The following is a 17,424-nucleotide window of genomic DNA, read 5'->3' on the forward strand; positions in this document are numbered from 1 at the left end:
AGCCTTTAGAAGTCAGCAATGCTGGTTCTGAAGTTACGAAAGTTCAAGCTGTTAAGTCCAGTGAAGGACTATTAGATGAGTCACCCCAGCAACGAGAACCTACTACACCACCGAAAACTACTACACCACCGAGGCGTTGTCCGGACCGAGTCAGGAGGCCTCCTCAGAGACTGAATCTGTGAACTGTTTTTACATGAAGTTGTGTATATATGTTATGATGTTATGTTTAATGGGGAATATATACTGTTAAGCTAAAAAGGGAGGATTGTAGTGTATGTAACCGTTCCACCTTTAAGAGAACTATTTTAAGGGTTGCACTACTTTATCTTGGCTGCTGTATACTGTAATACCGGTGGTGACCACACCGGTATATAAGTGCTGTGTAATGATTTATTGGGCAGTTCAGCCCGGACCTTCGACTAGTAAAGACCTGTTAAAATTTACTCTTGTGGTCTGTGTAGTAATTCTCATTATAACACACAGACTTAACAATGGCTGATCCGAACCTAGACTCACGTCCAACTCCCTGCCCGCTCCCCGTAACCCCTAATTCCCTTATCTGCTAGGAAACTGTCTATCTCCGTTTTAAATTTATTTAATGTCGCAGCTCCACAGCTCTCTGGGGTAGCAAATTCCATAGATTTACTACCCTCTGAGTGAAGAAGTTTCTCCTCATCTCAGTTTTGAAAGGGCAGCCCCTTATTCTAAGATTATGCCCCCTAGTTCTAGTCTCACCCATCAGTGGAAACACCCTCACCGCATCCACCCGATCAAGCCCCCGCACATTTTAATATGTTTCGATAAGATCGCCTCTCATTCTTCGAAATTCCAATGAGTAGAGGCCCAACCTACTCAACCTTTCCTCCTAAGTCAACCCCCTCATCTCCGGAATCAACCGAGTGAACCTTCTTTGAACTGCCTCGAGAGCAAGTATATCTTTTCTTAAATATGGAAACCAAAACTGCACGCAGTATTCCAGGTATGGCCTCACCAGTACCCTATATAACTGCAGCAAGACTTCCCTGTTTTTATACTCCATCCCCCTTGCAATAAAAGCCAAGATTCCATTGGCCTTCCTGATCACCTGCTGTACCTGCATACTAACCTTCTGTGTTTCATGCACCAGGACCCCCAGATCCCTTTGTACTGTAACACTTTGCAGTTTCTCTCCATTTAGATAATAACTTGCTCTTTGATTTTTTCTGCCAAAGTGCATAACCTCACACTTTCCAACATTATCTTCCATCTGCCAAATTTCTGCCCACTCACTTAGCCTGTCTATGTCCTTTTGCAGGTTTTTTATGTCCTCCTCGCTCACTGCTTTCCCTCCCATCTTTGTATCGTCGGCAAACTTGGATATGTTGCACTCGGTCCCTTCCTCCAAATCGTTAATATAGATTGTAAAGAGTTGGGGTCCCAGCACTGACCCCTGCGGAGCACCACTAGTCACTGATTGCCAACCCGAGAATGAACCATTTATCCCAACTCTCTGTTTTCTGTTAGATAGCCAATCTTCCACCCATGCCAGTATATTACCCCCAATCCCGTGATTTTTTATCTTGTGCAGTAATCTTTTGTGTGGCACCTTGTCAAATGCCTTTTGGAAGTCCAAATACACCACATCCACTGGTTCCCCTTTATCCACCCTGTTTGTTACGTCCTCAAAGAATTCGAGCAAATTTGTCAAACATGACTTCCCCTTCATAAAACCATGCTGACTCTGTCCGATTCAATTATGCTTATCCAAATGTCCTGTTACTGCTTCCTTAATAATGGACTCCAACATTTTACCAATCACATATGTTAGGCTAACTGGTCTATAGTTTCCAGCCTTTTGTCTACTTCCCTTTTTAAATTGATTCTCTCCTGTACTATAGTCTTGTGGCAGAACCACTGAATGACTCTGGCTAACTGTATATAATTCTCTTTAACGAGGTTCTAACACCAGCCTAAACCTGTACCATTGTGTTGGGCATTACTGTGTTTTGTATATAGAGTTTGCATGTACGGGGCGTGGCCCCTTTAAGAGCGCGGGAAAATGCGGGCAAACGCGATGACATCACGTCGCAAACCACGTGACTGCCGAGGCAGTCCTCGTGGCATCACCTTTGAGTAAAGACCTGTTTGATTGTTCTCTTGTGTCGATCTCCGTTATTCTTAGGAATTCGTCAATTCCTACATTGGTGACCCCGTTTTTGTGAACGTTTTCACAGAAGAAGAGCACAGCATGGAAGCGAACGCCGTTTCGCTAAAGCTTCCGCAGTTCTGGGAGCAGCAAGCGCCCTCGTGGTTTATTCAGGTCGAGGCCCAGTTCGCCCTGAGGAACATCGATGCGGATCAGACCAAGTATCTTTACGTGGTCTCCGCACTCGACAGCTCTACCGCCTCTCGGATCGTCGGCCTCCTCGAAAACCCCCCAACGGAGCGCAAGTATGAAACCCTCAAAGCGCGGCTACTGCAGGTTTTTGGGTGCACAAAATCGGAGCGCGCCCGTCGATTACTCGCTATGCCCGGGCTCGGGGACGCCAAGCCTTCAGAGTTGATGAGCCAAATGCTCACACTCCTGGGCTCAGAACGGGAATGTTACGTATTCCGCGAGATTTTCCTCAGCCAACTGTCTGAACAGATACAAGCTGCCCTGGCCAGATCTGAAACTGAAGACTGCGCAACACTCGCTGCGGAGGCTGACAACATTTTCACTGTAACTCGGCAGTACTGCTCCGCCACGAGACGCCCATCCCCCGCAGGCGCCGCCCCAGCTCGTCAGCCTGCTGGGCTGTGTTTCTATCACGCGCAGTTCGGCGCGAAGGTGAAGCGTTGCCACCCTCCCTGCAGTTTTCACCAAATAAAAAACAACAACTGACACTGCGACCACTGAGGAACGGATCTAACGGGCACCCCGCGGCCGCGATGGCGATTGGCAACGCAGGAAAATTGCTGTTCATCACCGAAACCCTCTCCGGTCATTGCACTGCGCTCCGGTGTCGCACAGAAAACAGTATTTTACCCGCGTCCGCCCTCGATGTGCAGACGGGGAATCACGGCCCCGCCCTTGAAGCGGCCAATGGCGGCACAATTCGGACCTTCGGCAGACGGCGAGTGGAGTTGTGCTTCGGGGGGCAAGGTTTTCACTGGGAGTTTGTTACGGCCAAAGTTTCCCAGCCCCTCCTTGGCGCGGATTTCCTGTGCGCCAACAGCCTCCTGGTCGACGTTCGGAACCAGCGGCTGATCAACGCAGCAACTTTTAATTCTCTTCCGTGTTACCGCAGTAACACTACGTCACGCACCGTCTGCTGTGCGTTCCCGACTCCTGATGAGTTCGCTCGCCTGCTCGGCGAATTCCCCGACCTGACAAGACCCACGTTCTCCTCCACAGCCACGAAACATGGTGTGGAACACCATATCACCACCAACGGCCCCCCCCCGGTCTACGCGCAGGCCCGGCGTTTGGAACCTGGCAAGCTGGCGGTCGCAAAGCTGGAGTTCGCCACCATGGAACGGTTAGGGATTATTCGCCAGTTGAATAGTCCCTGGTCTTCACCCCTCCATATCATCCCGAAGCCTGGCGACGGATGGCGGCCATGAGGCGACTATCGATGACTAAACGATGCCACCACTCCTGATCGGTACCCGATCTCCCATATCCAGGATTTCTCTGCCCATTTGGCAGGGAACACCGTTTTCTCAAAAGTCGACCTCGTCCGGGGCTACCACCAGGTCCCAGTTCATCCACAAGACGTCCAGAAGACCGCAGTCATCACCCCATTCGGCCTCTTCGAGTTTTTACGGATGCCGTTTGGGTTAAAGAACGCCGCCCAGGCTTTCCAACGCCTGATGGACTCCGTGCTGCGGGACCTCAAGTTCCTCTTCGTCTACCTGGACGATATTATAATTGCCAGTCCTACCAAGGAAGAACATACCTGTCACCTACGCACCCTTTTTTGATGCCTCAGCCAACACGGCCTGATTATCAACCCGGCCAAGTGTCAGTTTGGCCTGCACCAAATTGACTTCCTGGGGCATTGCATCACCTCAGAGGGAGCGGTTCCTTTACCTTCGAAGGTAGAGGCGGTGACATCCTTTCCACGCCCGCAGAACATAAAGGCCCTGCAGGAATTCCTAGACATGGTAAACTTTTACAACCGTTTCGTGCCTAATGCGGCACTACTCATGCAGCCCCTGTACGAGGCCCTCAAGGGCAAGACTGGCAAGAACCTGGTAGACTGGATGGATGACATGGCCCGGGCGTTCGCCGACACCAAAAGCGCCTTAGCCAACGCGACTATGCTGGCACACCCGCTGCCAGGAGCCACCATTGCCCTCACCACCGACGCATCGGACTACGCGGTCGGTGCCGTGCAACAGCAGTGGGTGAACGGGACATGGAAGACGTTGGCATTCTTTAGCCGTCAACTACGGCAGAACGAGAGAGCATGCAGCACGTTCGACCGGGAGTTGCTCGCCCTTTTTCTGGCCATCCGCCATTTTCGGTTCCTTCTGGAAGGACGCCCTTTCACCGCCTTTGTGGACCATAAGCCGCTGACCTTTGCAATGGCCAAGACCGCTGAACCGTGGTCAGCCCGACAGCAGTGTCAACTGACCTACATATCCGAATTCATCATGGATATACGGCATGTAGCCGGTAAGGACAACCTGGTGGCAGACTGCCTCTCCCGCGCGGTCGTCAATGCGGTTCATTTGGGCATCGACTACGCCCTCATGGCAGCGGACCAAGCCTCAGACCCGGAAGTCCAAGCTTACAGAACGGCCATCACTGGCCTCCAGTTGGCCGACGTCAAGTTCCATTCAGCAGGTACCACGCTGTTGTGTGACGTCTCCGTACAGGATCCTCACCCTGTCTTGCCGGTCGTCTGGCGCCGCAAAGTGTTCGACGCCATACATGGGTTGTCACACCCAGGAATGAAGGCCTCTCAGAAACTGATGTCTGTGAAATTTGTACGGCAGGGCATGCATAAAGATGTCCGCGACTGGGCCAACACCTGCGTGGTCTGCCAAAAGGCTAAGGTACAGTGCCACATCAAAGCTCCGTTGGGCGCCTTCACAGTTCCGGAGCGACGTTTTGACCATGTCAACGTGGACCTGGTAGGATCACTGCCACCCTCCCATGGTTTTTCACACATCCTGACCATGGTTGACCGCACCACCAGATGGCCAGAGGCGGTTCTCCTGTCATCCACTACTTCGGCGGACGTGGCCAGGGCATTCATTTCCTCCTGGATCGCCCGTTTCAGAGTGCCCGCAGATATTTCATCGGACAGGGGACCGCAGTTTTCCTCCGAACTCTGGAATGCACTGCCTCAAGGACTCGGTGTCAAATTACACCGCACCACAGCCTACCACCCACAGGCGAATGGCCTCTGCGAACGCTTCCACCGCTCAATGAAAGCCGCCCTGAGGGCCAGCCTCCAGGACGCTGGATGGGCAGACAAGCTACCGTGGGTCCTGTTGGGCCTTCGCACGGCCCCCAAAGAAGACCTTCACTCTTCATCTGCGGCACTTGTGTATGGTCAGCCGCTGCGAGTCCCAGGGGACTTCCTACCAATACCGACGGAGCCATGATCCATGTCTGCCCAGCTTGCTAGTCACCAAGAGGCGGCCAGATGTTTCGCAGTGGTGCCAACTTCGCACCACGGGCTGCAGAGGTCACACGTTCCCACGGAGCTTCACAAGGCTGAATACGTTTTTATTCACCATGACGCTCATAGGGATCTGCTCAACGCCCCATATACCGGTCCCTTCCGCGTGTTGGAAGCAGGGGACAAAACCTTCATGGTAGATGTCGGTGGTAAACCGGACCACATTTCGGTCGATCGCTTAAAGCCAGCACATTTGGACCTCGACTGCCCCGTCGAGACAGCACAACCACCGAGACGGGGTCGGCCACCCATCGTCGTTACGGCAGACCAAGTGCGACCGCCCGCCAGACCGCCAGCCGCCCTGCAGCCTCCGCCTCGGGAGTACAGGTTCTGACAGGCTCGTCAGACCCCCTCACCATTTGACTTTGTCCGTTAAAGCGAATTCTGGGGGGGCGCGTGTGGCAGAACCACTGAATGACTTTGGCTAACTGTATATAATTCTCTTTAACGAGGTTCTAACACCAGCCTAAGCCTGTACCATTGTGTTAGGCATTACTGTGTTTTGTATATAGAGTTTGCATGTACGTGGCGTGGCCCCTTTAAGAGCGCGGGAAAACACGGGCAAACGCGATGACGTCACGTTGCAAACCACGTGACTGCCGAGGCAGTCCTCGTGGCATCACCGTGGAGTAAAGACCTGTTTGATTGTTCTCTTGTGTCGATCTCCGTTACACGTAGGAATTCGTTAATCCCTACAGTCTATTATATTGATTTTCTCTCCTGTGCTATACTGTATTTTATTGATTCTCTTCTGTACTATGGTGTATTATATTGATTCTCTCTCCTGTACTATCGTGTATCATGTTGATTCTCTCTCCTTTACTATAGTGTATTATTGTGGCGGAGCCACTAAAGGACTCAGATCGTTTGTATATATTTCCCTTTAACAACATGTTCGCTACAGCCTGATTCTGTATCTTTATTTATAGTGTTTACTTGTACAGAGCGTGATTACTTTAACAGCGCGGGTAAACGCGATGATGTCACGCCGTTCATCACGTGATCCCCCACTGGCGGGAAGAACGTGATGACGTCATGATGTCAACCACGGGACCGCCCTAGCAGTCCTCGTGGAGCCTCCGAACTGAGCAGACCTACACTCGATGTTCTCCTGCAGTTACTTGTTTAAGCCTGTTAGTTTCCATTAAACTTCATTTTGTTTGATCGCCTGAGCAGACCTCAGTCTTTGGATAGGAACTAGACATTCCTACATTGGTGACCCCGACTTTTGCGAATGATTTTCGCAGAAGATATTCAACATGGAAACGAACGCCATGACCTTGAAACTTCCACAGTTCTGGGAGCAACAACCAGCTGCGTGGTTCATCCAGGCTGAAGCCCAGTTCGCCATCAGGGTCATTGTTGCAGATCAGACCCGTTATTATTGCGTGGCCTCCGCCCTCGACAGAACCACAGCCTTGCGGATTGTCAGCCTACTCGGTAGTCCGCCTACTGATTGCAAGTATGACACGTTAAAGGCACGGTTGCTACAGGTCTTCGGGCTCACGAAGTTGGAGTGCGCCCGCCGGCTGCTTGCTATGCCCGGCCTCGGGGACTCCAAGCCTCGGAGCTCATGAGCCAGATGCTCACGCTCCTCGGTTCTGAAGCGGAATGCTTCCTCTTCAGGGAGCTATTCCTCAGCCAACTACTGGAGCAAGTTCAGGCTGCCCTAGCCAGGTCCGAAGTCACAGACTGCGCGGAGCTTGCTGCCGAAGCGGACAAGATTTTTGCGGTGACACTGCAGAACTGCACTGCCACGAGGCGCCCATCCCCCACAGACGCTGCCCCAGCTCCTCCATCAGCGGGGTTGTGCTTCTACTACACCTGTTTTGGCGCGAAAGCAAGATGCTGCCGCCCTCGCTGCAGCTTTTCGCTCAAAAAAAAAAAACATCTACAGCCACCCTGGCGAAAGAGGACCGGGTCTAACGAGCACCCCGCGGCTGCAATGGCCATCGGAGATCTGGGAAAGCTTCTCTTCATCACCAACTCCCTATCTGGTCGACGTTTCCTTTGCGACACCGGGGCGCAGTGTAGCATCCTACCTGTGTCACATCTCGATATACTAGCTGGGGGCCATGGCCCCTACCTCGAGGCGGCTAATGACGCGGGCATTCGGACCTTCGGACGGCGGCGGGTCCATGTGTGTTTCGGCGGCCAGCATTTCCACTGAGAGTTCATCATGGCCAAAGTCTCGCAGGCCATCTTCGGGATGGATTTTTTGTGCACCAACGGCCTCCTGGTCGATGTCAGGCACCGCCGGTTGATCAATGCGGCCACGTTCCACTCCATCCCGTGCCACCGTGGTAACGCCGTGCCACGCACTGTCTCCTGTGCGTTCCCACCTCCAGATGACTTCACTCGCCTCATCGGAGAGTTCCCAGATCTGACCAGGCCCACTTTCTCCTCCTCGGCCACTAAACATGGTGTTGAACATCACATCACCACTACTGGCTCCCCGGTTTATGCACAGGCCTGACGACTCGAACCCGGCAAGCTCGCTGCTGCGAAAGTGGAGTTCGACACGATGGAGCGGCTGGGGATTATTCGCCGGTCGAATAGTCCCTGGTCTTCGCCTCTCCACATTGCTCCGAAACCTGGCGGCGGATGGCGGCCATGCGGCGACTACTGATGCCTGAACGACGCCACTACTCCTGATCGGTACCCGATCCCGCATATTCAAGATTTCTCGGCCCATCTGGCGGGAAATACTATTTTTTCAAAAGTCGACCTCGTCCGCGGTTACCACCAGGTCCCCGTGCACCCGCAAGACGTCCCAAAAACCGCAGTCATCACCCCATTCGGACTGTTCGAGTTCTTGCGGATGCCGTTTGGCTTGAAGAACGCTGCACAGGCTTTCCAGCGCTTGATGGACTCCGTCCTTCGTGACCTAAAATTCATCTTTGTCTACCTCGACGACATCCTCATCGCCAGCCCTAGCAAAGAGGAGCACTTCTGCCATTTGCGCACCCTCTTTACACGCTTTAGTCAACACGGTTTGATTATCAACCCGGCGAAGTGCCAGTTCGGCCTGCAGCGGATTGATTTCTTGGGCCACCGCATCACATCAGACGGCGCAATTCCCTTACAGACGAAGGTCGAGGCAGTTACATCTTTCCTGCGCCCGCAGACCATCAAGGCCCTACAAGAGTTCCTCGGGATGGTAAATTTTTATCACTGGTTCATCCCTAAGGCGACTCTGCTTATGCAGCCCTTGTACGAGGCCCTCAAGGCCAAATCCAGTAAGGATCCGATCAGCTGGACGGCCGAGATGGACCGGGCGTTCGTCGACACCAAAGGTGCCTTGGCCAACGCAACCATGCTGGCGCACCTGCTTCCAGGTGCCACCATTGCCCTTACCACTGACGCATCGGACTACGCCATCGGCGCAGTGCAGGAACAGTGGGTGAATGGGACGTGGCAACCGCTGGCATTTTTCAGCCGTCAACTACGGCGAAACGAAAGAAAGTACAGCACTTTCGACCGGGAGTTGCTGGCCCTTTTTCTAGCCATCCGCCATTTCCGGTTCTTACTGGAAGGACGTCCGTTCACGGCTTTTGTAGATCACAAGCCACTAACGTACGCTATGGCCAAGACCGACGAACCGTGGTCAGCTCGGCAACAAATTCACCTGCAGCGGGTAGTCAAAACTGCCCAACGCATTACCGGCACCCGGCTACCGACCATAGAGCACATATACCAGACACGCTGTTTACGGAGGTCATGGTCCATCATCAAAGACCCTACCCACCCCAGCCACAGTTTGTTCGCCCTCCTGCCACCTGGAAGACGCTACAGATGCATTCGCACCTGAACGACCAGATTTAGGAACAGCTTCTTTCCCAGGGCTGTCATCCTACTGAACTCCACAAATAAACTCTAAAGCCTGCACATCTGCCAATGCACTTTATTATGGTTATGTTTATGTTAATGTATTACAAGCCAAATGAATGTTGAATGTTTAAATGTCTTAATCTAAATGTACACTCTTGGGAGCCGCAAGCCTACATTTCGTTGTACTGCACTTGTGCACTAACAATGACAATAAAGTTGATTATGATTATGATTCAGAATTCACCATGGACATTCAGCATTTGTCCGGCAAAGACAACCTGGTGGTGGATTGTCTCTCCCGCGCGACTGTGCACGCAGTCCAACTCGGAATCGACTATGCCCTAATGGCTGCGGATCAAGCCTCGGACTCAGAGGTCCAAGCATACAGAACCAGCCCCTCTAGCTTCCAAGTGGCCGACGTTAACTTCCATGCCGCTGGCACCATGCTCCTTTGCGACGTCTCCATGGGAACTCCCCGCCCTATCGTACCAGTCGCCTGGCGCAGAAAAGTTTTTGACGCCACACACGGGTTGTCACACCCTGGCATGAAGGCCTCGCAAAGGCTGATGTCATCAAAATTCGTCTGGAAGGGTATGCACATGGATGTCCGCGACTGGGCCAACGCCTGCGTGGTCTGTCAAAAGGCCAAGGTACAGTGTCATGTAAAAGCTCCATTGGCCACTTTTGCTGTTCCGGAGCGTCGATTCGACCATGTGAATGTGGACCTCGTGGGGCCGCTTCCACCTTCTCAAGATTTCACACACATCCTCACAATGGTAGACCGCACCACTAGATGGCCAGAGGCAGTTCCTTTGGTTTCCACCACTTCGGCAGACATGGCCAGAGCTTTCATCTCCTCTTGGGTTGCTCGATTCGGGGTACCGGCGGACATCTCTTCCGATCGTGGACCGCAGTTTTCCTCTGAGCTCTGGAACGCTGTGGCTCAGGGGCTCAGCACCAAACTACATCGCACCACCGCCTATCATCCACAGGTGAACGGCCTGTGCGAGCGATTCCACAGGTCACTCAAAGCCGCCCTGCGGGCCAGTCTTCAAGGTGCGGGATCGGTGGACAGACTTCCATGGGTCCTTTTGGGTCTTCGCACAGCGCCCAAAGAAGATTTGCAATCGTCCTCGGCGGAACTCGTATATGACCAGCCACTACGAGTACCAGGGGATTTCCTCCTGTCTCCAACAGAACCATGGTCCGCATCCCAGCAACTCGTCGGCCACCAGGAAGCGGCCAGATGTTTCGCTCCAGTGCCTACGTCACATCACGGCTTACAGAGCTCCCACGCCCCAACTGAGCTGAAAAGCGCCGAGTACGTGTTTATCCGCCACAACGCTCACCGGGACCCGCTCAAGCCTCCTTACACTGGTCCCTTCCGCGTCATAGAGCCGGGAGACAAATCCTTTTCAGTCGATATCGGAGGTAAACCGGACCACATTTCGGTTGACCGGTTGAAGCCGGCACATTTGGACCTGGGCTGCCCAGTCAAAATCGCTCAACCGGCAAAACGGGGCCGACCGCCCACAGTCGCTGTGCCAGATCCACCTCAACCGCCCGCCAGCTCGACCACCGTCCATCAGCTTCCACTTCAGGGTTACAGAAGTCGCTCGGACAGGCTTGTCAGGCCTCCTCACTGTCTCACTTTTGCTGTTAAAGACAATTCTGGGGGGGGCGCATGTGGCAGAGCCACTAAAGGACTCAGATCGTTTGTATATAATTCCCTTTAACAACATGTTAGCTACAGCCTGAGTCTGTATCTTTATTTATAATGTTTACTTGTACAGAGCGTGATTACTTTAACAGTGCGGGTAAACGCGATGACGTCACGCCGTTCATCACGTGATCCCCCACTGGTGGGAAAAACGTGATGATGTCATGACGTCAACCACGGGACTGCCCTAGCAGTCCTCGTGGAGCCTCCGAACTGAGCAGACCTACACTCGATGCTCTCCTGTAGTTACTTGTTTAAACCTGTTAGTTTCCATTAAATTTCATTTTGTTTGATCGCCTGAGTGGACCTCAGTCTTTGGATAGGAACTAGGCATTCCTACTTTATATTGATTCTGTCCTGTACTATAGTCCATTATATTGATTCTCTCTCCTGTAGTATAGTGTATTATATTGATTCTCTCTCCTGTAGTATAGTGTATTATATTGATTCTCTCTTGTACTGTAGTGTATTATTGTGGCGGAGACCACATAGGGACAGTAGCACAATTCACTATGTATAGCCAATGTTGTTATCGCTCCGACCCGTACGTCCAGGCTTACAGGACGGCTGTCACGGGCCTTCAGTTAGCGGACGTCGCATTTGACGACGCCGGCACCACGCTCCTGTGCGACGTCTCCGCTGGGCAGCCACGCCCCGTCGTGCCCAACGGGTGGAGACGGCAGGTTTTCGACGCAGTCCATAGCCTTTCCCACCCCGGCAGGAAGCCGTCACAGAAGCTGGTGGCGACTAAGTTCGTCTGGCACGGGCTCAGGAAGGATGTTCGCGACTGGGCCAATACCTGCGTGGTATGCCAGCGCTCGAAAGTGCATCGCCATACTAAGGCCCCGTTGGCACCTTTTGCGGTACCTGAGAGGCGGTTCAACCATGTTAACGTGGACCTGGTAGGGCCCCTGCCGCCCTTCCACGGGTTCACCCACCTCCTCACGATGGTCGACAGAACCACCCAATGGCCGGAAGCCGTCCCGCTGTCGTCAACAACGTCCGCCGATGTGGCTCGGGCGTTCATCAACACTTGGGTCGCCCGGTTCGGCGTCCCATCTGACGTCTCCTCCGACCGGGGGCCCCAGTTCACGTCGGAGCTCTGGAACGCTGTTGCCCAAGGCCTCGGGTTGAGACTCCACTGCACCACCGCATATCACCCTCAGGCTAACGGGCTGTGCGAACGGTTTCATCGCTTCATGAAGGCCGCGCTCCAGGCCAGCCTCCGGGACGACAGTTGGATCGACAGACTCCCGTGGGTCATGCTGGGACTCAGGACCGCCCCCAAGGAGGACCTCCAGTCCTCGTCCGCCGAGCTTGTCTATGGGCAGCCGCTGCGGGTTCCCGGGGATTTCGTCCCCAACGCCATGGACCCTTGGTCCGCAGCTCGTCAGCGGTCCGCCCTCCTGGACAACGCCAAGGTTTTCGCGCCGGTGCCCACGTCGCAGCACGGTCTCCCTCAGTCCCACGTTCTGCCTGACCTTCGTGCGGCGGAGTACGTTTTCGTCCGCCACTCCGCCCACCGGGGACCTCTTCACCCACGCTACGACGGACCATTCCGCGTCCTGGAAGCTGGGGACAAGGCCTTCGTGGTGGATGTCGGCGGTAAGCCGGACTACATTTCCGTGGACCGTCTTAAGCCGGCCCACCTGGATCTGGACCGACCCTTTGGGTTGGCTCAGCCCCCGCGATGGGGCCGAGCTCCGGCTTCTGCACCCTCAGTCCACCACCGAGCGCCCGGGGACCCTCCTGCGACCTGCCCCGGACTTAAGGAGCCGTTTCGGCCATGTGATCCAGGCCCCTCAACGACTGACATTGCCAGTTCCAGTCAATTCTGGGGGGACGTATGTGGCGGAGACCACGTAGGGACAGTAACACAATTCACTATGTATAGCCAATGTTGTTATCGCTCCACGTTATGTACGGAACTTGGTTGGGTTATCGGGGCAGGTTCCCTTTAAGAGCCGTCAATTGTGTGATGACGTCATAGCCCTGCGACGATGCCGAGTCCCTCAGTCCATGCGGAGAGTTAGTAAAGGAACACGCGTTTTTCTTTGCTGCTACGAAAGTCTCGCAGTTTGTTGATTTCCAGCGACTCCTACATGATATTGATTCTCTCTCCTGTGCTATAGTCTATTATATTGATTCTCTCCTGTAATATAGTCTATTATATTGATTCTCTCTCCTGTGCTATAGTCTATTATATTGATTCTCTCCTGTACTATAGTCGATTATATTGATTCTCTCTCCTGTGCTATAGTCTATTATATTGATTCTCTCCTGTACTATAGTCTATTATATTGATTCTCTCTCCTGTGCTATAGTCTATTATATTGATTCTCTCCTGTACTATAGTCGATTATATTGATTCTCTCCTGTACTATAGTCTATTATATTGATTCTCTCTCCTGTACTATAGTCTATTATATTGATTCTCTCCTGTACTATAGTCTATTATATTGATTCTCTCCTGTACTATAGTCTATTATATTGATTCTCTCTCCTGTACTATAGCCTGTTATATTGATTCTCTCCTGTACTATAGTCTATTATATTGATTCTCTCTCCTGTGCTATAGTCTATTATATTGATTCTCTCCTGTACTATAGTCTATTATATTGATTCTCTCTCCTGTACTATAGTCTATTATATTGATTCTCTCCTGTACTATAGTCTATTATATTGATTCTCTCCTGTACTATAGTCTATTATATTGATTCTCTCTCCTGTACTATAGTCTATTATATTGATTCTCTCTCCTGTACTATAGTCTATTATATAGATTCTCTCTCCTGTGCTATCGTCTATTATATTGATTCTCTCCTGTACCATAGTCTATTATATTGATTCTCTCTCCTGTACTATAGTCTGTTATATTGACTCTCTCTCCTGTACTATAGTCTATTATATTGATTCTCTCTCCTGTGCTATAGTCTATTATATTGATTCTCTCCTGTACTATAGTCTATTATATTGATTCTCTCCTGTACTTTAGTCTATTATATTGATTCTCTCTCCTGTACTATAGTCTGTTATATTGATTCTCTCCTGTGCTATAGTCTATTATATTGATTCTCTCTCCTGTGCTATAGTCTATTATATTGATTCTCTCTCCTGTGCTATAGTCTATTATATTGATTCTCTCTCCTGTACTATAGTCTATTATATTGATTCTCTCCTGTACTATAGTCTATTATATTGATTCTCTCTCCTGTACTATAGTCTATTATATTGATTCTCTCCTGTACTATAGTCTATTATATTGATTCTCTCTCCTGTGCTATAGTCTGTTATATTGATTCTCTCCTGTACTATAGACTATTATATTGATTCTCTCTCCTGTGCGATAGTCTATTATATTGATTCTCTCCTGTACTATAGTCTATTATATTGATTCTCTCCTGTACTATAGTCTATTATATTGATTCTCTCTCCTGTGCTATAGTCTATTATATTGATTCTCTCTCCTGTACTATAGTCTATTATATTGATTCTCTCTCCTGTACTATAGTCTATTATATTGATTCTCTCCTGTACTATAGTCTATTATATTGATTCTCTCTCCTGTGCTATAGTCTATTATATTGATTCTCTCCTGTACTATAGTCTATTATATTGATTCTCTCTCCTGTGCTATAGTCTATTATATTGATTCTCTCCTGTACTATAGTCTATTATATTGATTCTCTCTCCTGTGCTATAGTCTATTATATTGATTCTCTCCTGTACTATAGTCTATTATATTGAATCTCTCTCCTGTACTATAGTCTGTTATATTGATTCTCTCCTGTACTATAGTCTATTATATTGATTCTCTCTCCTGTGCTATAGTCTATTATATTGATTCTCTCCTGTACGATAGTCTATTATATTGATTCTCTCTCCTGTACTATAGTCTATTATATTGATTCTCCCTCCTGTACTATAGTCTATTATATTGATTCTCTCATGTACTATAGTCTATTATATTGATTCTCTCTCCTGTACTATAGTCGATTATATTGATTCTCTCTCCTGTACTATAGTCTATTATATTGATTCTCTCCTGTACTATAGTCTATTATATTGATTCTCTCTCCTGTACTATAGTCGATGATATTGATTCTCTCTCCTGTACTATACTCTCTTATATTGATTCTCTCTCCTGTACTATAGTCTATTATATTGATTCTCTCTCCTGTACTATAGTCTATTATATTGATTCTCTCCTGTACTATAGTCTATTATATTGATTCTCTCCTGTACTATAGTCTATTATATTGATTCTCTCTGCTGTACTATATTCTATTATATTGATTCTCTCCTGTACTATAGTCTATTATATTGATTCTCTCTCCTGTACTATAGTCTATTATATTGATTCTCTCCTGTACTATAGTCTGTTATATTGATTCTCTCTCCTGTACTATAGTCTATTATATTGATTCTCTCCTGTGCTATAGTCTATTATATTGATTCTCTCTCCTGTACTATAGTCTATTATATTGATTCTCTCCTGTACTATAGTCTATTATATTGATTCTCTCCTGTGCTATAATCTATTATATTGATTCTCTCCTGTACTATAGTCTATTATATTGATTCTCTCCTGTACTATAGTCTATTATATTGATGCTCTCTCCTGTACTATAGTCTATTATATTGATTCTCTCCTGTACAATAGTCTATTATATTGATTCTCTCCTGTACTATAGTCTATTATATTGATTCTCTCATGTACTATAGTCTATTATATTGATTCTCTCTCCTGTACTATAGTCTATTATATTGATTCTCTCCTGTACTATAGTCTGTTATATTGATTCTCTCCTGTACTATAGTCTATTATATTGATTCTCTCTCCTGTACTATAGTCTATTATATTGATTCTCTCCTGTACTATAGTCTATTATATTGATTCTCTCCTGTACTATAGTCTATTATATTGATTCTCTCCTGTACTATAGTCTATTATATTGATTCTCTCCTGTACTATAGTCTATTATATTGATTCTCTCCTGTACTATAGTCTATTATATTGATTCTCTCCTGTACTATAGTCTATTATATTGATTCTCTCCTGTACTATAGTCTATTATATTGATTCTCTCTCCTGTGCTGTAGTCTATTATATTGATTCTCTCCTGTACTATAGTCTATTATATTGATTCTCTCTCCTGTACTATAGTCTATTATATTGATTCTCTCCTGTACTATAGTCTATTATATTGATTCTCTCTCCTGTACTATAGTCTATTATATTGATTCTCTCTCCTGTACTATAGTCTATTATATTGATTCTCTCCTGTACTATAGTCCATTATATTGATTCTCTCTCCTGTACTATAGTCTATTATATTGATTCTCTCCTGTACTATAGTCTATTATATTGATTCTCTCCTGTGCTTTAGTCTATTATATTGATTCTCTCTCCTGTACTATAGTCTATTATATTGATTCTCTCCTGTACTATAGTCTATTATATTGATTCTCTCTCCTGTACTATAGTCTATTATATTGATTCTCTCTCCTGTACTATAGTCTATTATATTGATTCTCTCCTGTACTATAGTCTATTATATTGATTCTCTCTCCTGTACTATAGTCTATTATATTGATTCTCTCTCCTGTACTATAGTCTATTATATTGATTCTCTCCTGTACTATAGTCTATTATATTGATTCTCTCTCCTGTACTATAGTCTATTATATTGATTCTCTCTCCTGTACTATAGTCTATTATATTGATTCTCTCCTGTACTATAGTCTATTATATTGATTCTCTCTCCTGTACTATAGTCTATTATATTGATTCTCTCTCCTGTACTATAGTCTATTATATTGATTCTCTCCTGTGCTATAGTCTATTATATTGATTCTCTCTCCTGTACTATAGCCTATTATATTGATTCTCTCTCCTGTACTGTAGTCTATTATATTGATTCTCTCCTGTGCTATAGTCTATTATATTGATTCTCTCCTGTACTATAGTCTATTATATTGATTCTCTCCTGTACTATAGTCTATTATATTGATTCTCTCCTGTACTATTGTCTGTTATATTGATTCTCTCTCCTGTACTATAGTCTATTATATTGATTCTCTCCTGTACTATAGTCTATTATATTGATTCTCTCTCCTGTACTATAGTCTATTATATTGATTCTCTCTCCTGTACTATAGTCTATTATATTGATTCTCTCCTGTACTATAGTCTATTATATTGATTCTCTCCTG

The sequence above is a fragment of the Somniosus microcephalus genome, chromosome 7, assembly GCF_052327205.1.
Source record: "Somniosus microcephalus isolate GS21.2 chromosome 7, FLI_Smic_1.0, whole genome shotgun sequence".
NCBI lineage: Eukaryota > Metazoa > Chordata > Chondrichthyes > Squaliformes > Somniosidae > Somniosus > Somniosus microcephalus.